General features: G+C 47.2%; 1 long non-coding RNA gene across 1 annotated transcript in view; it reads right to left on the bottom strand.

Moving 5' to 3' along the window:
- Positions 1 to 24,202, bottom strand: part of LOC144684253 (uncharacterized) — a 51,288-nt gene that overhangs the window by 13,342 nt on the left and 13,744 nt on the right. The gene's annotated exons all lie outside the window — the stretch shown is intronic.

A 24,202-nucleotide genomic window follows, 5' to 3' on the forward strand; every position in this document is an offset into this window, starting at 1 on the left:
CCCTAGGGGAGGTGATGGTGTAGTGGTATTGTCGCTGGACTAGTAATCCAGAGAGCCAAGGTAATGCTCTGGGGACCTGGTTTTTGCAGATGGTGGAACTTGAATTCAATAAAAATCTGGAATTAAAGTCTAATGATGACCACAAAATCAGTGTCAATTGTTGTAAAAACCCATCTGGTTCGCTAATATCCTTTAGGGAAGGAAATCTGTTGTCCTTACCTGGTCTGGCCTACATGTGATTCCAGACCCACTTGCAATGTGGTTGACGCTTAAATGCCCTCAGTTGGAACAAACTGCTACAAAGCCAACATCACATGGACTGCAAGTTCAAGAAGGCAGCTCACCACCACCATCTCAAGGGCAACTAGGGATGGGCAATAAATGCTGGCCCAGCCCGTGAAGCCCACATACTGTGAATGAATAAAAAAAATGTTCTGAATGGGAAAACCTGATGCATGCCCTGACTAAATCCAAGCAAAGATAGATATAAACAATTTCATTTTGTAAAGAACCTAAACTAAAATCAAACACCATTTTGGCTACAAATAGCTGCCTTGTCCCATGTATTGTTATTTTCTTCCTATGGTATCTCTTGCAATGATGGGAAAGAACCCTTCCAAGTATTTGAATGAACTTTAAAATATACATTGTGAGACAAACTGTGGCAAGTGCCTTTGAGTATTACTCTTAGGATGTCATGGCAAAGCTACTTATCTCAGTAATTCACTAAGGTTTTTGTGTGTGCATGTTGGATGGGAGGATCGCTGAAGATTCTGCATTGTGCATTTGTATAGGTTTGCAAAATGAAAATAATGGCACAGTAAAGAACTGCAAACTGAATGGAAACAAACTGCAGATATGACATTGAGCAATTAGAACTTTATAAAAATAGAGCCCAGCAGAGAAGGATATGTTTATAGGGCTAGATGAAGAGTGGTAGGAGGAGCGTTGTCTGGAGCGTAAACATTGCAATGAATCAGTTGGGCTGAAGGGTCTGTAATTCTATGTACTTTGCCCATTCAAATATGATACACAGTTCAAATTGAGAATGACATTATTAATGAATCAGTGTGTAAACAAAAAAAATACTTGGGGGTAATCAGAGATGTCCGTATACTTTTGAAGATCGGTGAATTTCCACTAAGACAGAATCAAAGGTTGAAATGTATCCTACAGAATCTCAAAGTTAATGAAACAATCCTTGTGAACTCCAAACTTTCTATTAATACTTGGAAAGTGGGAGAGGCTATTGACAACACCATTGTCTCAGCAAAATGAGATTACACCTCATGTAACAGATCTCAAAGACCATTTCCTTTTCTGCTCTTCACAGCATAGGTAACATTTCACAAATAGGTTGCAAGCCTAGAAATGACTTATAGCAATATTCACAGGCCAATCACCTGTGCGATAATATTTAGTTCATTATGTTAAGGTAAGCATTTGTTATATACATGAGTTAACACTTCTGCAAAAGACTAGCAGTTGGAATGTCATTCCGACACATTACGTGTCTAAATACAAGTCTTTATCTCCTTTACTAGTATCAATGATTTCTGGCCTCTTGTGCACAAACACATGGAAGCCCCTACTAACTTGAAATCATTTACCAGTGAATAAAACCAGGACCATTTCTCCAGGCCCCAACCTATTGTTATTCACAGCACAAAAAGTGAACTTGTTGATCCCATTCAAATCTACATAGCTTCACTTCAAATAAAAGATTTGGCTTTAATTTCTGTTTTCATTTTACGTCTGGAACCATAAGTAATGAAAGGAGTGCAGTTTGCTCTGTACAAAATTATGAGGGGAATAGATAGAGTGGACAGGATAAAATTGTTTCCCTTGATGGAGAATTCTAGAACCAGGGGACATAGATTCAGGATAAGTGGCAGAAGGTGTAGGGGGGACATGAGGAAGAACTTTTTTACGCAGAGGGTAGTGGGTGTCTGGAATTCGCTGCCCAAGTTGGTGGTAGAGGCAGAAACTTTAAACTCTTTTAAAAAGTACCCGGATCTGCACCTAAAGTGCTGTAAGGTGCAGGGCTATGGGCCGGGTGCAGGAAGGTGGGATTAGAAAGGGCATCTGGGTGTCCTCGGGCTGGCATGGACAAGATGGGCCGAATGGCCTCCTTCTGTGATGTAACTTTTCTATGGTTCTATCTGAAATGGGCTATTCTTAGTCAAAGTGAATGGCAGAGTGGTAGGGTTTTAATTTACAGCACTGCAGTTTTACATGATTTATAAAGATCTGAAATAAGAAATGACAACTTCATCATACTAAGACATTAGGAAACTGGTAGTTCTGAACAACAGTAACACCACACTTGCTCAAAAAATAAAGGAAAAAGGAAGGAAGACTTGCATTTATCTGGCACCTTTTATGACCATAGAATGTCCCAAAGCACATTACTGCCTATGAAGTACATTTGAAGTGTAGACGTTGTTGTGACTATTGTTGTGTGATGAGGGAAACATGGCAGTCAATTTACACATGACTAACTCCCATCAACAGAAATATGATAATGACCAGATAATCTGTTTTTTAGTGATGTTGATTGAGGGAAAATATTGGCCATATGCCGGGGATAACTTCCTCGAAATAGTGCTACACGATCTTTTATGTCCTCCTGATAGAGCAAGCAGGGCCAATGTCTCACCTCAAAGACAACACTTGTAACAATGCAGTATTCCCTCAGTGCCGCACGGGGTGTCAGCTTTGACTTTTGTGCTCGATTGCGAGATAAAACCAGCCCTATATCTATAGTGCCTTGCATGACCTCAAGATGTCCCAAAGTGTTTCGCAGACAACGAGGTAGTCATTGTAACATAGGAAAACCTGGTAGCCATTTTCCCACAACAAGCTCCCATGAGCAGCAATGAGGCAAATGATCAAATCATCTTTTTAAAAAAAATTATAGTGATGTTGATTGAGTGATAAATATTGGCCGGGGGCACTTCCATGCTGATCTTCAAATCATTACCCTCCTCCCCCCACCCTACCACAACCCCCACGCCCAGTCCTGTTGAGGCAGGCAGCAAACAAACTTCATACTGACTCCTCATTTTAATGATTGCAATGGGAAACCCAATGTAGAACGTGCTATTGTCAGGCTGGACACTTGATAGGTGACCCAGCAGTGCGCGCAGCTAACACATGTATCACCTATCCTGCACAGAATACCTGCCCCTTGTAAAGCGAAGCTGTATGCATTATACAGGGGCTGCTGCTAACTGTTTGTGGATGAATTATGAATGGGGAGAAGCACTCCAAATTCAGCCACAGGCGAGAGAGGGCCGCAAGGTTTTCTGATGAAGTGCTGGAGGCATTGGTACAGCAGGTGGAAAGGAGAAGAGAAGCAATATTTCTGCAGAGGGCCTGGATGCCTTAAGGCCTTCCTCAGAAGGGAAAGGGAACAGGTGGCCAGGGAGGTCAATTCCCAAATTTGGCTCGAAGACCTTACTGCGGTGCCAGAAGAAGTTCAGTGTCCTCACATGGGTGGTCTAGTCAGTGAATGCACCTTTTGCTACCACCCCTCACCATCCTCTCACCCCAATCACTCACCCATCCACAGTCAGGGTTCAGGCGTAACTCCACCTCGTGATCACGCCCTTTCCAGTGATGCCCGCCTCACACCCACCCCTTGCTGCTTCCACATGCCTACAGCTATTCATATCCTGAAAGAGGCTTTACATCAAGCCCCTGCCTTCCCCCTCAGGTGAAAGATCCCATGCCACTATTTTGAAGAAGAGGAGGGGAGTTCTCCTCAGTGTCGTGGCTAATATTTATTCCAAATCCAATAACAACTTTCAGTTTTATAACCCATTTAACGTAGCAAAAATGACAATAAAAAAAACTCAGCTTCTCCTATAAGCAAGTGTAATGCACAAGCTCTAATTTTACTCAAACATTTTAACAACAAAACTGATTTTTTTTCGTATGCATGTTGTTTCCCTCAGGAGATTGTTGAATTTTCACAGTGGGATGACAGTGTTTACAGAGTGACACAAGGGGGCACTGTGTCCCAAATCTGGTGACAGTGGAAGCTTGTTTCGGATTGAAATAAACTATTTATAGTTACAGTGGACGGTCAAAAAAATGGTGCTTAACAAGAGTAATGTCGATAAAGAAATTTTTGATATCAGAGTTGACCAAACACGTGGAAAAAGAGGAAGGTTTTAAGGAGCATTTTTAAGGATGGGAGGTGGATCGGTGGAGTGGTCTATGGAAAGAATTCCAGGGGTTAGGGCCAAGGCAGCCAAAAGAATGGCCATCGATGGTGGAGCAATTAAAATTGGGGATACTCATGGACTTGAATTGGAGGAGCACAGAGCTCTTGAAGGCTTGTTAGGCTGGAGGAGGTAACAGAAACGGGGGTGGGGGTGGGGAGAGACGGGGCCATAGAAGGATTTGAAAACAAGGATGTGGATTTTAAAATTGAGGCATTGTCAGACCAGGAGCCAGTTGTAGGTTGACAAGCACAAGGGGGAGGGTGAAATAATGTTTTGGATGAGCATGGGTTTACGCAAGGTGGAGGAAGGGAGGCTAGCCAAAACGTTTTAGGTCACTAAAAAGAAATTATCTGGTAGTTATCACATTGTTGCTTGTAGGACTTTGCTTGTGCAAACTGGCTGCTGCACTTTCAACAGTGACTTCAGTTCAAAAATATTTAATTGGCTGTAAAGCAGATAGTGACATCCTGAGTGCTACCTCAATGCAAGTAGTTTTTCCTTCCAGCCACGGTAGTTTCTCTAAGGGTACCAGCCTACAATCTGGCTGCTATTACTGTAGGCGTCTGACTTTTAAACCACCAATATATATGCACTGACCCCAGATAACAATGGATTTATATTCCATCACCTTAACCTCTCGGCCAGCTCGCTGACCCCAGATAACAGCGCAGTAACTCCCAGTTACCATATAAACATAATCTGTTGCTTGGAGACATATGGGAAGATCAAAGGCTGATTGGAGCGTCACATTAAGCTCAGACTTACACTGGAATGAAACCTATTCTGAACGGACAACAAAAAACTACATCAAATCTGTGGGAACATTTTGTGAAACATGCAGGATATTGTGCTTAATTTTCTTATCAAGTAGATTTCGAAGTATTGATCTTGCTTTTTAAGTGCGCTTGATGCAGATATATTTGGGATCATTGGCCCTATTTGGACATTGCCTGGTATAAGGGTGTTACAGACTGGTTCATGGCAATAACAGCTTAGTGTTAATTGCATTACACCCCATTTTTCTCCGTGACTGGATTTTAGTTTTAGTGTTACATTAAGCCTGTTTGTCTGGAAAAACAGAAATGAACCACTGACTCTCGCAAAAGGAGTAACAGTGCAGTTTTAGAGGTAAAGGATGGGAAATGCCATTTCAGACTTGACACAGAAGATAATGCTTCCAGGAGATAACTGTTCCATCCACGTAAGATAATGGACATGCAGCAAATCTGTTGGGGATGGATAGTTTCATATGTTGAATTTTTGCTGATGGCTGAAGAGACCACAGACAGAGAGGGCATGGGTGACCATCAGTCAGAAGAAAAATGTCAGGCAGGTAATCAGGAAATCCCCAGGGTGCATCTCGCTTGAGAACTGTTTCTCTGTGTTGGAAAATGGTGAGAGTGACAGTTCCTCTGGGGAGTGCAGCCACACTCATGGCACTGTGAGTGGGTCAGCTGCACAGGGGGGGAGGAAAAAGAGGGGAAGAGCAATAGTGGTAGGAGACCCAATAGTAAGGGGAACAGACAGGCGTTTCTGCAGCCGTAGACGTGACTCTAGGATGGTATGTTGCCTCCCTGGTGCCAGGGTCAAGGATATCACTGAACGGCTACAGGGCATTCTAAAGGGGGAGGGCAAACAGACAGAGATCGTGGTACATATTGGTACCAATGACATAGGTAGAAAGAGGGATGAGGTCCTGCAAACAGAATTTAGGGCGCTAGGGAACAGATTAAAAAACATGACCTCAAAGGTAGTAATCTCTGGATTACTTCCAGTGTCATGCGCTAGTGAGTATAGAAATAGGAGGTTAGTCCAGATGAATTTGTGGCTGGAGAGATGGTGCAGGAGGGAGGGCTTTAGATGTCTGGGACATTGGGACCGTTTCTGGGGGCGGTGGGACCTGTACAAGGCGGACGGGTTGCACCTGAACTGGAATGGGACCAACATCCTTGCGGGGAGATTTGCTAGTGCTGTTGTGGAGGGTTTAAACTAACTTGGCAGAGGGATGGGATCCTGAGAGGAGGTTCATCAGGGGGAGATGCACAGCCAAAATTAGAAGAGAGAGCAAATGAGTCTGGAAGGCATATAAATTATAGGCCAGTTAAGGCACAAGGGAGTTTGGCAAGGTTGGATGGTATTTATTTTAATGCAAGGAGCCTGACGAATGAGGCAGATGAGTTGAGGGCACAAATTAACACATGGAAGTATGATGTCATTGCTGTCACAGAGGCATGGTCGAGAGAGGAGCAGGATTGGCAGCTCAATATTCCAGTATATAGCTGATTTTAATAAGATCTGATATGATTTGGCCAGAGTGGACTGGGAGCAGCTACTTTTAGGTAAATCTGCATCAGAGCAGTGGGACTCATTCAAGAAGGAAATAGGGAGAGTACAAGGCCACCATATTCCAGTGAAGACAAAGGATGGGATCAACAAATCCAGGGAACCCTGGATATCGAGGATATACAGGATTGGATAAAGAGAAAAAGGAGGCTTATGGCAGATACCGAGGGCTCAAAACGGCGGAAGCCCCAGAAGAGTATAGAATGTGTAGAGGGGAAATTAAAATGGAAATTAGGAGAGCAAAAAGGGGGCTTGAGAAAACATTGGCAGGTAAAATAAAGGAAAATCCAAAGTTATTTTACAAGTACATTAAGAGTAAGAGGATAACTAGGGAAAGAGTAGGGCACATTAAGGACCATAGTGGTAATTTGTGTGTGGAGACAGAAGACGTAGGTAGGGTTCTAAATGAATACTTTGTGTCGGTGTTCACAAGTGAGAGGGACAACATGGGAATGGAAATCAGGCAGAAGGACTGTGATATAATTAAATAAAGTAACATAGAAAGGGAGGAGGTTCTAAATGATCTGGCAGGCTTAAAAGTAGATAAATCTCCAGGCCCAGGTGAAAGGTATCGAAGGCTGTCGAGTGAGGCAAGGTAGGAGATAGCAGGGGCATTGGCAATAATTTTAAATACCTCTCTGGCCACAGGGGAGGTGCCAGAGGACTGGAGGACAGCCACTGTAGTACTGTTATTCAAGAAGCGAGGAAGGGATAAACCAAGGAACTACAGGCCAGTCAGTCTAACCTCAGTGGTGGGGAAACTATTGGAAGCAATTCTGAGGGACAGAATTAATCTACACTAGGAGGGGCAGGGATTAATCAAGGACAGTCAGCATAGTTTTGTTAAGGGGAGGTCATGCCTGACCAATTTGATTGAATTTTTTGAAGAGGTGACCAGGTGTGTAGATGAGGGCAATGCATTTGACGTGGTCTACTTGGACTTCAGCAAGGCTTTTGATAAGGTCCCGCATGGGAGACTGATAATGAAGGTAAGAGTCCATGGGATCCAAGGTAATTTGGCAAATTGGATCCAGAATTGGCTGAGTGGCAGGAAGCAGAATGTGATGGTAAAGGGGTGTTTTTGTGACTGGGTGCCTGTGTCCAGTGGGGTTCCACAGGGATCGGTGTTGGGTCCCTTGCGGTTTGTGGTATATATAAACGATTTAGACTTGAATGTAGAAGGGTTGATCAGTAAGTTCGCAGATGACACGAAAACTGATGGGGTGGTAAATTAATGAGGGGGATAGCCTTAGATTACAGGAGGATATAGATGGGCTGGTCAGATGGGCTGATCAGTGGCAAATGGAATTTAATCCAGATAAGTGTGAGGTGATGCACTGGGGTAGGACAAACAAGGCACGGGAATACACGATGAATGGTAGCACTCTGGGAAGTACCGAGGATCAGAGGGACCTTGCTGTGCATGTTCACTGGTCCCTTAAGGTAGTGGGACAGGTAGATAAGGTGGTTAAGAAGCCATATGGGATACTTGCTTTTATTAGCTGAGGCATAGAATATAAGAGCGGGGAGGTTATGCTGGAACTGTATAAAACGCTGCTTAGGCCACAGCTAGAGTATTGTGTTCAGTTCTGGAATCCACATTATAGGAAGGATGTGATTGCACTAGAGAGGGTGCAGAGGAGATTTACCAGGATGCTGCCTGGGCTGGAGAGTTTTAGTTATGAGGAGAGATTGGATAGATTGGGATTATTTTCCCTGGAGAAGTGGAGATTGAGGGGCGACATGATTGAGGTGTATAAAATTATGAGGGGCATAGATAGGGTAGACAGGAAGGAACTTTTCCTCTTGGTGGAGGGATCAATAACCAGGGGGCATAAATTTACGGTAAGGGGCAGGAGGTTTAGAGGGGATGTGAGGAAGAATTTTTTCACCCAGAGGGTGGTGGGAATCTGGAACTCACTGCCTGTAAGGGTGGTAGAGGCAGAAACCCTCATAACATTTAAGAAGTATTTGGATGTGCATTTGCGATGCCATGGTTTACAAGGCTATGGGCCTAGTGCTGGAAAATGGGATTAGAATAGTTAGGTACTTGTTTGACCGGTGCAGGTTCGATGGGCCGAAGGGCCTTTTTCTGTGCTGGAGACTTCTATGACTCTATGACACTCCTTGAGACAGGTTCTGCCACAAGTGCTGGACATGAGATGGCTCCAGGAGACAATACTTTATATATAATTGCCCAGTATCAGAATCTTTAGTTACACATGAACGACAATATTAGTAAGAAACATCAACTGTAAACAATGGACCAGCATTGCCAAAGAAGTTAACAAATGTGCAAAAATTGCAGAAGAACGTAAAAATAAAATGCATGATCTGAAGAAGGCTGCCAAATTTATTTAAATTTATTATTAAAATGCTAAACTCCAATTTGAGTAAGAATGATGCCTGTATTGCTCTCTTGACATATCAATGGTTACAGGGTTGAATTTTCTTATAGGAGTGGATATACTTTCAAGCTTTGTTCAGTAATATATACACAGCTCATGGTGGCCCAGAGCTAGTAGTGTAAACAGTGTGGAAATAAGTCTGGTGGCTTAAAGTTCTGTTTCCAAAAGCTAAATGTTTGTTCACTGGCAGTTACTTAAGATCTAGTCACGTTTAATTCATTTAAGCCCTGAAACAAGACCAATGGACTGCAAACAAATCTGCAAGGCACCAGAAAATGAGGATCAGCAACATTTTAGGGCACCTAAGACTCTTTCAGACCTCTGCCCATAGAGAGTGATAATGTAGCACTCAGTCTGCACTACCAAATTAATAGAAACTGCTGCTTTCGTGGAATCAACTGAGTGTGTCTTGAAACATTTACTTTTTTTCTGGCTATTTCTAGGGAGCTTTCAAAATCTGTAAAAGTCTAAAGATTATTCTAAGAGGAGGAGCACCACATGTCATATCATTGAATTTGGTTCACTTCTGATCTGTTAGGAAAGTTCTAAGGTTGAATCAAAATGTTCAATTTTAGTTCAGATTCCTGTGTTTGTTAAAAAGAATGCTGCTGTTCATATGCAAAAGATACAAGGCCCCTCTGTACACCATGCACACCACTATCTTCTATCTAAGATAAAAGCAAAGTGCTGTGGATGCTGGAAATCTGAAGCAGAAACAAAAATACCTGGAAAAACTCAGCAGATCTGACAGCATCTGCGGAGAGGAATACAGCTGATGTTTCAAGTCCGTATGACTCTTCATCAGAACTAAGGAAATAGAGAAGTGAAGTGAAAAATAAGCTAGTAGAGGCGGGGTGGGACAGGCAGAGCTGGATAGGAGGCCAGTGATAGGTAGAGGCAAAGAAGAGATTGCCAAAGATGTCATAGAAAAAAGGACAAAGGGGTGTTGGTTGTGTATGTTATGATCATTGGAATCACAATGCATTTTTGCGGCTCTGCCACACTCTCCCGCTGTCAGGTTGGATGGTAGCCTGTCTTTGTATAGTGCCATTCATGCTAACCTGTCAGAAAATTTGAATACAGCAATATATATTTGAACATATATCTAGAAAATTTGAATATACCTTGCTACATTGAACCAAATTCAATTTTATGACAAGTGGTGCTCCTCCTCTTAGAATAATCTTTGGGCTTTTACAGGTTTTGAGAGCTCCCTAGAAATAGCCAGGAAAAAGTAAATGCTTCAAGACACGCTCAGTTGATTCCACGAAGGCAGCAGTTTCTATTAATTTGGTAGTGCAGACTGAGTGCTACATTATCACTCTCTATGGGCAGAGGTCTGGAAGAATCTTAGATGATCTAAAATGTTGCTGGTCCTCATTTTCACAAACTATGAATGAGATGAATGTCATTTTAATTTGATCTGATGGTGTTTGTTGAAGGAAAGCTTTTGAGTTGGAATCTAGGAGAACTCCCCAACTTCTGCCGTAGGAGCTTTTGCCCCCACCTGAATAGACTCATGTGATCATGATTTAAATCTCATCTGAAAGAGGACACCTCTGACAACGCAGCATTCTCTCCGCCTTCTTTGAAGTGCTAGCGCACAATACGTGCTGGAGTCCAGTACTGGGTCCTGAATCCATGACCTTGTAACTCAGACATAAGAGTGGTACCCACTGTGCCAAGCTGATGTCTAGTGCACCTTTTTAAAGCGGAAATAAGTTGTGGCTGGTGATTGCATTTGATCCCTGTTGGTCTGTGGACACAGCCTGGGTCCATTTTCCCCGCAACAATAGCAGGAGAGGCAGCTAATCCCTTTCTCGTCTGCTGTCAGAATATGTTTTTATTGCAAATGTGATCTGTAACACAAAGCCATTATTGAGTCTGCTGTTTGCAGTTCTCGTTTACAAATCTGCTTTAACAAGATTCTTCTGATTTTACCAGCAAGGAAGTTCACCTTTATAGAATGACACGTTACAGAAATAGTCTTGCATACCAAACTGAATAATATTTAAATTGGCCACGTTTATGAATAACGAGCTGTTAACCTGGTTTGCTTAAGCAAACACACTTACATTGCAAAGCTGAGGCACATTAATCTATTCTGAAATGTGTATCCCCACTTCTTCCAGAAGAAGAAAAATGGGTATCTACGCTTTAAAAGCTGTTCGTGCTGGAAGTTATAAATCACAATGATCTTATTTAGTAAAATGTTTGACCTGGGATTGACATTCACACATTAGGCAGGGGATCTCAGTCAGAAAAAGCAAATATTGTATCCCATATAAATGTCTGCTGATGGAAACCTATTTGTACAAACCTCGTGTACATTTTGTATTTTTGGCCAGGATGGTGTGCAAAATATCAAGCCATGAAAACGATGTTATACATTCGAACTATCTCAAGGGGGAGATGCTATTAAGTGGGCGGCTTTTTAAGAGAGCTGTCATGGACAGGATGGACTGAATGGCCTCCATAAAAGCTGGAAGGTATCTAAGATTCAAATGTCTCGCCAGTGGGTTAGTTGCAATGTTAGGTCGTCTGTCGCTACTTCTGATATTCAGGAGGCTGTTGACTGCCGCACATTTTAGTCCACGACTCAGCTTCCAGAGAAAGCACTCGATTTGATTGTTTTAATATCACAACCTGTAAATACGACTGCGCAAACGAGTAAGACCTAAAATACTTCTGACCGCGTACAATGGCAAAAGGTAAAAAAAAGCCTCTTTTCCAAAATGTTCATTGTATAAACATTATCATGTGTTGCTGGTATAAAGTCAAGTAGCCTCTTAGCATTATTAGTATTCAGATAAATGTTAGAAAAATGTTTTTTTCCCACTGGGTTTTTTTAAACCTGCTCCAAGTATTTTTCCCTCATCTCCAATTCAAACTGGGGTGTGGCTTCATTGGTAACGCATCCAAATGGTCATTATTCGTGTGTGAGTACAGGCAAGCTTCGCGACTGAGGGAAAATAAGGATGCATCTAAGCCTAGTATAATACTGTTCAACAAATGTTACTGGATAGTGTTCAGAAGTGGGGACCACTTGATGATTTTTCTTTCCTTGGCCATTGGGTGCTGTTTACAAGTATCATGTCTCTGTCACTACCTTTGGAACATAGGAACAGGAGTAGGTTATTTAGCCCCTTGAGTTAGTTCCTCCATTCAATGAAATCATGGCTGACCTGCGACCTAAATCCATACAGATATCCATATATGGCCTTTGCCCCGTAACCCTTAATACCTTTGGAATCTGTCAATCTCAGCTTTAAAATTTACAATTGATCTAGCGTCAATTGCCATTTGCGGAAGAGAGTTCCAAGCTTCTACCACTCTTTGAGCGGAATTTTCCCAGAATTGCACTAAGTGCGGTAGCGGGCGGGTAAAATGGAGCCCTACCCGCCGATGAAAATGTTGGGTTTTCACGCCGTATCTTCCCTGAGCCCACCTCATTATATATTCACTCCCGCAAAAAATGCCGTTTCCATGGCGGAAAGGCTTTCATTCGCCCACTTGTCATCACCCCGCTGTTGCATCACGCTGGCCGCCATCTTTAAAAGGCAGCTGCCAGCAAAATGCTCATCGCCACCAGCTCACCATCGCTGCCCGGGAGACATGGCCAACAAAGGCAAAAAGATTGCAGCCCCCCCCCACTTCAACGACGGGTCCCTCGAGCGACTGCTGGATGCCGTGGAGGCCTCTGGGATGTGCTCTACCCCAGCTCTAGCCGCAGGATGGGTAGCAATGTCACCAACCCGGCTGGGGAGGCAGTGGTCAGCACCAATGCCCTGCAGAGGAGGACAGCCACCCAGTGCCGCAAAAGGATGAATGATCTCCTCCGTTCCACCAGGGTAAGTCACTCTTTTCATCACTCCCAACTCACACTCACAAACCCATCACACATCCACAGGGCCCTCACTCACTGCCAGTGCAAGGGATATCAGCATTCACTCTTTCACACACACCGTCCTTGTCCTCATCCCCTCCATGGGACCACCCAGCACCCACACAGGCCAGGCATACTTATCATCTGGCCCGGCAAGTGAGTTGATACACTCTCCCCATCTCTATCTATGCAGGACAAACCGGCTCACAACAGGAGGGAAAGGACGCAGACAGGTGGAGGGATGGAATTCAAAGCTCTGACAGAATTCGAAAACAGAGCCATCCAGCTGGCCGGCGATGACCGGGACCGGTCCTGTGCTGACGGTGAGGTCAGCGCTGCTCTACCAAGTGAAAATCCAGCAGTGCAACATCCATCAGACAACCATGCCATGAGTGATGTGTCCTCTTTCACAGGCCACTGCCATGCACTAATTATCCCCCCTTGTTTTCACAGGTACATCTGCCAAACAGCCGACAGAGTCCATGACCCAGGGCCTCCAACCAAGCCCTGAAGAAACCTCTGAAGAGGAATCTGAAGACACCCTCCCTGATGTCCCATCTCAGCGCTCACCCACACCCTCCACCAGTGCAGAGACACACACTTGGTGGGATATATTAGCCTCGGGATCACAATCTGGTGAGCACATCGCACCTTCTGATCCACAGCAGGCAGAGGCTGGGACTTCCCAGGTCCCCAACATTCGGAGGACTGCTGGAGGCCAGAATGTTGCTGAGTCCGAATCAGATGATGAGCCTCTGGATTCAGTCATGTCACAGTTTCTGGAGCTGCAAAGGAAAGCTAGGGAACATCAGGAAGGAATATCCGCTGCCCTCCCCAGTTGCAAGGCATGATGGAGCAGTCTGTCCATCTTCATGCTACACCGGCATTGCAATGCACCGAGATCAACACTGACAGGATCGCTGCCGACATGGAGACCTTGGTCCAGAACATCACTCCTGCTCTGCTGTGCGGGCTTAACTCCATCGCTGATGCCATAGTTGGCCTCCAACAATATGTACGCGTATGGGGTGCTGGGCAGCTCGATCTCACTCCAGCTACTCCTTCTGCTCAAGCAGTCAGTCAGGGGCCCTCGGGCACCCATAGGGAGGAGGATCAGCAGGTGCACGCTCCGGGGCCATCCACCCAGGTGACTCTGGGAGTGACCAGCCATCTGACTCCCCTCTTCCTGTGACCTCGGCAGATCCAGCTTCACAGGTCGAGGATGGTGCCACTGCCACACAGCAGGACCCCGAAAGCAGGCCGGAGCCCTCCAAGTCTTGGCCCTCCAGAGGACGCTCCAAAGTCATCACAGACAGGGCGTCACAGTCAGCAGGCTGCCTCCACCTCCCCTGTAGATGTACGGGGAGCACCAAGTCATAACAGCAGGGTTAGGAAAGTTAGGTAATAGTAGTTGCACAGCCTGTGCACGGGTGTTAATCATTTGTACACGCTGCTCACTATTGTCAATAAACTCCCAAGAATGTCTCCCTGCCTATGGCTCCTTGTTCTGATGAGCAGTGTCCTTGTCACTCAGATGTGAAACCTTTCTGCACAAGATAAAGGCAGGTGTCTCAGTCCAGGGCCTCTTCCCTGTGCTCTATGCGGCCTTCAGTCCACAATGATGGTCCAGCCTCACACTCCCTGGAAACATTACTGATGCCTGCACTTTGGCAGTGCTGGTCATTGATGCAAGAATATAGTGGGCAGGCACCATAGAGTTCTTTCATTCTCTCCGTGTGCTCTCAGCACCTTTATGTGGGGCTGGTCCCCATCACACCAGCATCTGCAGCCAGTGATGCTGTGCACCAGCTGCTGAAGGGTTGAGGTGCTGAAGGCAGACACAGCATCAGATGCGTCTAAAGTTTCATAGCTCCGTCTCCATGATATGACCTTGATCATGGAGCACAAGCGAGCTGCCCTTGGCCAGGCAGGAGTCAGATATTCTCAGATGCTATGTGAAGATCTATGGAGTGTCCTCACTGGATGTCGGCATCATTCTCCCACGATCGAGCGACTATTAGGGCCTCCACTTCATCTCCATGACAGGAGCATTTTCACAGAGGGTATTGGCGCTGCGATAAGCCAGACTGGAGTCAAACATTCACAACTGCGATTTGAGGATCTATGGGGACACCTCACTTCATGTCGTTATCATTTTCCACAAATCTGGCAGCTATGAGGGCCTCCCAAGTGTGTCTGCTTCGTCTGGCCAGTTTGAGAACCTCATCCCTATCATCATCACCACCAAGGACCCCCTCACCCTCATCACCATCTGTGTCCTCCTCATCAGAGGAGACGTGCAGCAAATCCATCTCCTCCCCGGCCAGGTCCTCACCCCGTTGCAGCGCCAGGTTATAAAGGGGGCAGCAGACGACGACGATGCGTGACACCCTCTGCGGACTGTATTGCAAGGCTCCTCAGACTGGTCCAGGCACCGGAACCTCATCTTCAGCATCCCGATGGTCTGCTCCACCAACTTGCGAGCTGCTGCATGAGCCTCATTATAGCGTCACTCTGCTGCAGTCTGAGGCTGCCATACAAGTGTCATCAGCCACGGCCTCTATGGGTAGCCCTTTTCTGCAAGAAGCCAACCCTGCAGCCCCTGTGGACCCTGGAAGACTGCAGGGATCTGTGAGTGACTCAGAATGTAGGCATCGTGCACACTGCCTAGAAACCATGCACATACCTGCAGGATGCGTTCCTGGTGGTCGCATACCAGCTGCACATTCAGTGAGTGGAAGCCCTTGTGGTTGATGAAGTCCAGTGAGTGTAGCGATGGAGACCTGAGCACCACATGAGTGCAGACAATCGCACCCTGCACCTGTGGGAATCCTGAAATCTAGGCGAATCCAATGGCCCTTGCATCCTGGCTGTCCCGGTCCCGGGCGAAATGCACAAAGTTGTGTGCCATGGAGAAGATGGCATCCGTGACCTCATGGATGCATTTGTGGGTGGCGGGTTGTGAAATCCTATAGAGGTCACCTGTGGAGCCCTGAAAGGAGCCACTGGCATAGAAATTGAGCGCCACAGTCATTTTCACAGCCACTGGCAGTGGATACCCTCCATGTCCCCTTGGCGCCAAGTCCTGCAGTAAGTGGTGGATGTGAGCGACCAGGTCCCTAGACATGCGCAGTTGTCGGCGACACTGGTTCTCAGTCGCCTGCAGGAATGGCAAGCGGTGTCTATAGACCCTGGGTGTCACTAGGCACCGACCAGCCACTTCTCGCTGTCGCTCCTGAGCAGCGTGTTCAGGCCCCTTCTTCATGAGGTTGCTGCTCCTGCCTTTGTAGTCAAGGGCCTCAGTCGCTCTCTCCTCCATCTTCTATGGTCTTTGTAGGCCATTAGGCATACAGCTCCTGACGTGGACATCCTGCAGCATGAAAGAGAGAGAGACGTGGTTATCAAGGCTGTACTTAGCACCTTTCCTGGCCCTGTGTGACTGCCCCTTAATGCTTCCCGGAGAGTGCTGGTCACCCCTTGGATGGCCAGAGATGAATGCACTCCATGGCTGCCCTGTCAACCAGCGACATGGGGGACACTGGTCCAAACCAGGATGTTGAGATTGCAAGGGACTGTGAGAGCCTCTAGCAGTGACTGCTACATGTCCAGAGTTGACGAGGAGATTGTACAACATGTGCAGTACAACTGCTCTGCGGTCCAATAAAGAGGTGGCAGAATCGAAGTCTGTGCTGGGGGTGGTCGGGGGGAAGCGTGTTATGTATGGAGCCGCTTGGTGGCTCTTTGGTGCCTCCACAATGCTTGCATGAGTGGGCAGGCTAGGAGCCTGACCCCAATCATATCACTGTGGCTGCGCCTGATCTGTCTTAGTTGCAGAGGCATGGTCAGTTTATACAGGTGTCCCTAATGCGTGGCCACTTCCCTCGCTTACCCTGCCCCCCACCTCGATTGCCTGTGCGCAGGATGCAGCGGTAGGGTAGCGCTTGAACATGCCTCCCCCCCACCCCTGCACCCCCACCCCCACCTTCAGCAGTCGCCTCTGAGGCCTGGCATCAGTCTCCCCCGATGCCCCTGGTGCCCCTGAGGCCTGTAAACAACAGGCGAACTGTGGAAAACGCTGTTGCTCACTCACCTCAGTTCCCCCAAAGTGAAGGCCGCCAAGTGCATGTTGCCTGCGCGCTGTTGTGAAACACTTTAGCGTGCCTTCCCATAGACGTGGACGGACGATACGACAGGGCTTCCAAGAGCCAGGCGGGGTGGCCTTTTAATTATACGCTGATGTATTACAATTAGCTCCCCGCCGACCGATGGCGGGGAACGCGGCCTTGCTGTTGACGGGCTGACGGAAGGTCACGACGTGCCTTCACGCTGTCGTGAAGTGGGTCCCGGAATATTTTCCACGTACGCCACCTCTCACGCCCACCACCAACGGGCTCAGAAAATTCTGCCCTTTGGGCTGGATTGTACCTGCTCCTGGCAGGCATGTTTGCGATGGGGTAGGGGGGTGCAGCCCATCAGCTTCTTGCCCACCCCCGAGCTGACCCCATAATATGATGGCGGGTGCCGAAATCGGCCATATGTGAATAAATGATTAAAGGTCAAATAGGCCTATTGACCTGAGTCATGCACTGCGCACACCAAAATATGGCTGACGTGGGCCGGCAGGTGGGAGAGGGCCGGCTATCTTTTTAAGGCATAGATGAAAAATGGTGGGGAGGAAAGGGGCTGCTTTATTCAGGAGGATGCCCACCTGTCTCCAAAAGCCGGACACCCCACCCCTCTCGCCTCCTCCCTGGACTCTCGGACCCCCCTCCCTGCCCTAAAACCCAGGGACTTACTTTCTAAGGTAGCCTTGATCTTGATCTTCCTGCAGTTCCGGCAGCACCCACTACTGAGCCCTGGCGCTGTCAGGGCTGCTGGAGCTGCCGGTCAATCTGATTGGCAGACAGCTCCTGAGGGGCAGGACTTCCTCCCATTTGAGGAGTGAAGTTCCACTCTCAGCCAGTTTAGCCCCCCCCCCGCCCCCGGCGCCCCCTCCCCCCTCCAAGAGTGTTATGGCTTCAGCGTGGCCTTGTTCTGGTGGTGTTGGCTTCTGGACAGCTTTTCTTCTGAAAGGGGGCCAGCTGTCCTCCACCCTGTAAAATTCAGCCCTTTGTGTCTATAAATGTTTTCTAATTTCACCCCTGAAAGGTCTGGCCCTAATTTTTAGACTCTGCTCCCTAGTCCTCAACTCCCCAACCAGTGGAAATTGTTTCTATCTACTCTTTCTATTCCCCTGTTATCTTGAAAACTTCAGTCAAATCACCCCTTAACCTTCTAAATTCCAGTAAACACAACCCTAGTTTGTGTAATCACCCCTCATAAGTTAACTCTTGGAGTCCAGATATCACTATGATGAATCTGCACTGCACTTCCTCCAAGGCAAATATATCCTTCTTAAGGTGTGGTACGTCAAACTGCTAATAGTACTCCAGGGGTGGTCTAACCAGGACTCTGTACAGCTGAAGCATGATTTCTACCCTCTTGTATTATTGGGCCTGGACTTTCACCTTGCAGGCGGGGATTGCGAGTCGGGTCATTTCCCGACGTCGTCAAACCGCCTCCCACACGGCAGTACCTGCCTCGGCTATTTTCATCGAGGGGTGGCGGGGACAGGCTGGAGTCAGGGATACCGCCACCTGAACCAGGGTGGGGGTGGAAACGGAAGCAGGCGGATGACAAGGCAGACAGGCTACAAGGTCTGCCATGCTTCACTAGAACATCGGTCCTGTTATGTACGAGTGCTGGCATCGCCCTCACCTCTCACACCCCTCACCCCCGCATCCATGTCCGTGCCCCCTAATATTCCCCGTGTCCCCATGTCCCCTCATATCCCCCCATGTTCCTCATGCCATCCCATGCCTTCCGTATTTCCTCATACCCACTCCTCATCCATTACGAGCCCTATAACAACATTGGGAAGTCTTTGAGATGATCATGAGACTGTCAAAATAAACAAACAAACATTCATTCAACCTCCACTTGAAAAGAACCGTAATTGTCTTTGGTATTCATAAAACTGTCAATAAAACACACTGTCATTCACACTCCACTCGAAGGAAAACTTAATCCTATTAGGTGGTCATAAAATTGTCTAAATAAGTAAAAAGCCATTCAAAAACATAATCTTCTTAGGAGCTCATAAAATAGTCAATCAAACAAAGCTCACAGTCCCCTTGACGGTTATATCAAAAACCCCTGCGGAGCTGAATTCATGGGCTGAATTTTCCCAGAATTGCACTAAGTGCGGTAGCGGGCGGGTAAAATGGAGCCCTACCCGCCGATGAAATTGGTGGGTTTTCACGCTGTATCTTCCCACGCCTGCCTCATTATATATTCACTCCCACGAAACACGTCGTTTTCATGGCGGGTGGGCTCTCATTCGCCCGTTCGTCATCACCCCGCTGTTGCATCACGCCGGCCGCCATCTTTAAAAGGCAGCCGCCAGCAAAGCGCTCATCGCCACCAGCTCACCACCGCTGCCCGGGAGGCATGGCCAACATAGGCAAAAAGACTGCACGCCCCCGGCTTCAACGACGGGTCCCTCGAGCGACTGCTGGATGCCGTGGAGGCCGCCGGGATGTGCTCTACCCCAGCTCTGGCTGCAGCAATGTCACCAACCCGGCTGGGGAGGCGGTGGCAGTGGTGGTCAGCACCAACGCCCTTCAGAAGAGGACAGCCACCCAGTGTCACCAGAGGATGAATGATCTCCCCCATTCCGCCAGGGTAAGTCACTCTTTTCATCACTCCCAACTCACACACTCAAACCCATCACACATCCACAGGGCCCTCACTCACTGCCAGTGCAAGGGACATCACCATTCACTCTTTCACACACACTGTCATTGTCCTCATCCCGTCCATGGGACCACTCACCACCCACACAGGCCAGGCATACTTATCGTCTGGCCCGGCAGACGTCCTGATACACTCTCCCCATCTCTATCCATGCAGGACAAACTGTCTCACAAAGGAGGGAAAGGACGCAGACAGGTTCAGGGATGCTGGAATTCAAAGCTCTGACAGAATTTTGAAAATAGAGCTGTCCAGCTGGCCGGCGATGACCGGGACCGGTCCTGTGCTGACAGTGAGGTCGGTGCTGCTCTACCAAGTAAGGATCCAGCAGTGCATCACCCATCAGACAACCATGCCATGAGTGATGTGTCCTCTTTCACAGGCCACTGCCATACACTAACTATCTCCCCTTACTTTCATAGGCACATCTGGGAAGCAGCAGACAGAGTCCATGACCCACAGCCTCCAAGCAAGCTCCAATGAATTCTCCGAAGAGGAATCTGAAGGCACCCTCCCTGAAGTCCTGTCACAGTGCTCACCCACACCCTCCACCAGTGCAGAGGCACACACCTTGGTGGGGCCTAGCTTAAGAGTCACCTCAGGACCACAATCTGGTGAGCACATCGCACTTTCTGATCCACAGCAGGCAGAGGCTGGGACTTCCCACGTCCCCAGCACTAGGAGGACTGCTGGAGGCCAGAACATTGCTGAGTCTGAGTCAGATCACGAGCTTCTGGATTCGGTCATGTCACAGTTGCTGGAGCTGCAAAGGCAAGCTCGGGAACATCAGGAAGGGACGTCCTCTGCACTGCTCAGATTGTAAGGCATGATGGAGGAGTCCATCCATCTTCATGCTGAGGTGATAGTGCTGGCATTGCAATGCATCGAGGTCAACACTGGTAGGATGGTGGCCGCCATGGAGACCTTGGTCCAGGACGTCACTTCTGCACTGCTGTGCGGGCTTCACTCCGTCACTGATGTCATAGTTGGCCTCCAACAGTGTGTACACGAGAGGGGTGCTGGGCAGCTCGATCTCACTCCAGCTACCCCTTCCACTCAAGCAGTCAGTCAGGGGCCCTCGGGCACCCATAGGGAGGAGGATCAGGAGGGGCACACTCCAGGGCCATTCATCCAGGCAACTCTGGGAGTGACCGGCCATCTGACTCCCCTCTTCCTGTGACCTCCACAGATCCAGCTTCACAGGCCGAGGAGGGTGCCACTACCACACAGCAGGGCCCCGAAAGCAGGCCAGAGCCCTCCAAGTCTTGGCCCTCCAGAGGATGCCCTCCAAAGTTATCACAGACAGGGTGTCACAGTCAGCAGGCTGCCTCCACCTCCGCTGTAGATGTACGGGGAGCACCAAGACATAGTGGCAGGGTTAGGAAAGTTAAGGAGAATTAGTTGCACAGCCTGGGCATGAGTGTCAATCACTCGTACATAATATTCACTATTGTCAATAAGCTGCCAAGAATGCCTCCTTGCCGTGGCTCCTTGTTCTGGTGAGCAGTGTTCTTGTCACTCAGATGTGAAACCTTTCTGCACAAGATAAATAGCAGGTGTCTCAGTCCAGGGCCTCTTCCCTGTGCTCTATGCGGCCTTCAGTCCACAATGATGGTCCAGCCTCACACTCCCTGGAAACATTACTGATGCCTGCACCTTGGCAGTGCTGGTCATTGTTGCAAGAATATAGTGAGCAGGTGCCACAGAGCTCTCTCATACCCTCTGTGTGCTCTCAGCACCTTTAAGGTGGGGCTGGCCCCCATCACACCAGCATCTGCGACCAGTGATGCTGTGCACCAGCTCCTGAAGGGCTGAGGTGCTGAAGGTGGACTCGGCATCAGATGCGTCTAAAGTTTCATGGATGCTTCACTGAGATGGCCCTGATCATGGAGTGCAAGCGAGCTGCCCTCATCCAGACAGGAGTCAAACATTCTCAGAGGCCTATCTATGGACTGTCCTTGCTGCATGTTGTCTTCATCCTCCTGCAACCAAGCAACAATCAGGATCTCCACTGCACCTCCATGACAGGAGCATTCTCTCAGAGGGTATTGGCGCTCAGATAAGCCAGACTGGAGTCAAACGTTCACAACTGCGATGTGAGGATCCACGGGGACATCTCACTGCATGTCATCATCATCCTCCACAAATCTGGCAGCTATGAGGGCCTCCTGAGTGCACCTCCCTCGTCCAGCCAGTGCGAGAGCCTCATCCCGGTCGTCGTCACCATCAAGGACTCCCTCACCCTCATCCCGCTAGTGTCCTCCTCATCAGAGGAGACATGCAGCTCCTCCATCTCCTCCTCGGCCAGGTCCTCACCCCGTTGCAGTGCCAGGTTGTAAAGGGCGCACCAGACGACGACGATGCGTGACACCCTCTGTGGACTGTATTGCAGGGCTCCATCTGACCAGTCCAGGCACTGGAACCTCATCTGCAGCATCCCAATGGTCTGCTCCACCAACTTGCGAGCTGCTGCATGAGCTTCATTATACCGTCGCTCTGCTGCAGTCTGAGGCTGCCATACAGGTGTCATCAGCCACGGCCTCTGCGAGTACCCCTTTTCCCCAAGGAGTCAACCCTGCAGTCTCTGTGGACCCTGGAAGACTGCAGGGACATGCGAGCAACTCAGGATGTAGGCGTCGTGCACACTCCCTGGAAACCATGCGCATACCTGCAGGATGCGTTTCTGGTGGTTGCATGCCAGCTGCACATTCAGTGAGCTGAATATAGTAAAGCCTTTGAAACAGTGGAAAAGATGGGCATCTGTTGCAGATGGCTAACCTGCTGATCAATGAAAGGTGGAAGTACAGGTTGCAATTGACAAAGAAAAATCTGAGTCTCAACACTGTTCATCGCAAAAGAGCACATTATCCAGAAGATAAAGTATTCTGATGCATCTGAAGACCTTTCCACTTTCACAATGCCGGTTAATTTAATTTAATTAAATTTAATAAAAAGGCCAACTTACCTTTTTTTTAAACAAAACCCTATCAAAAATCACTGTGTTAAGAACATATTTAACTTATCATACACCATTACATTATATCACGTGAGGCATACATTTTGAACTTACCTGTCAAAAGCTTTGGTGCGCTTTTTATGAAAGTGCATTTAATAAGCCTTTTACCACATATAGTGCAATGAGTATTGCCATCATTGTGCCAATCAATGAAATGGAGGTGGAGTGGGACTCACAACAAATTCTGTTTATAGGTCACTGCTCAGACTGTATCTAGAGTACTGGGCCCAGTTTTGGCTCCACCTCATGTTCGGTGAGACCTGGGAAAAAGTTCACTGGAGAACTGGAAACAATGTTTCCTCGCTTGAAGGACCTCGGATACTTGGGTAGGCTCAAGGAGTTTGGCTTATTTACTTTAGAACAGCCTAGACTAAGAGGTGACCTAATAGAAGACCGGAAAACAATTAAGTTGAGAGCAAGAGGAGTGTGTTTAGTATGATGCCCTGGCCACCATGGCAATCCTAATGGATCATCTAGTCTTTTACTGTCTGTCAATTTTGCAAGCCTCTGAGATGGGACTGGAACCCACAAACTTCGACTCAAAGGTGAGAGTGCTACCTACTGAACCACGGCTGAAAATGAAGAATACAATATAGGGTTATTAATCAGTTTAGGCTTCACCAGAGGTAAAATGGCGAACAGTCAATACTTTCCCATCTACAGTTGCAGGCAGAGAGAGAGAGAGAGACAAAAACATTAAAAACAATGGGATAAGGAACACAGCGTTTGCCAATAAATCTGTTACTTCCAGTGAACTCTTCAAAGCTTTCTGACCCAAATATTGCAAATTGCAAAATTTGGGGAAATATGTTTTTTGGGGGGAATTCCTGGTCCACAGAATTCCTGTCATGGTGACAAAATGGAAGTCAAGCTTGTGAACCTGATTAATTTCAAAACTTTCTGCATCAGAAGATTCTAAGTTGTCACTAATTGTTTTCATTTAGGTAGATGACAGCATTTATAGCGTTCTAACATGTAGAAGTCCATAATAGGAGAGAATTTTTTTGTATGTTTATGTGATTTCTTACATTTACCACTCATTTCCATAACACTGGAAGGAAAGTTAAACATTAAATGAATAATATGAATTTTATGTGCCATTATTATCAGCCAACAATAATTTACAAGGATTATTCGTTGCTGAAACTTTTTACTCAGGCTAACTTTTCATATCACCACACAACATGAGGCAGTTCTCCTCCATGCCGGTCTGTCCTCCACAGATTCTACACCAAGACAGCTTGGAATGTGCAGGGTGCTGTATTTTGACTGTGAAAGCTGCTGACATTTACTTGCTGTAGTAATGGATGGCAAAAATGAAGGTTGGAGGAGCATTCAGGAAGCCATGAACAAAGACTGCTCTTACACACAATCCATTATGATAGATTTAACATTCATTTTTAGCTTTCTAACTCCTTATCGCATTGAATGTGGAATAAATGTATTCTTAAGCAAATAATAGGTGTTCCTTAGTGGTACAATAATTTACCATATGTTGAAAGAACATGAGTTTGAGTATTTTCTG

This window comes from Cetorhinus maximus, chromosome 9 (genome assembly GCF_964194155.1).
Source record: "Cetorhinus maximus chromosome 9, sCetMax3.hap1.1, whole genome shotgun sequence".
NCBI lineage: Eukaryota > Metazoa > Chordata > Chondrichthyes > Lamniformes > Cetorhinidae > Cetorhinus > Cetorhinus maximus.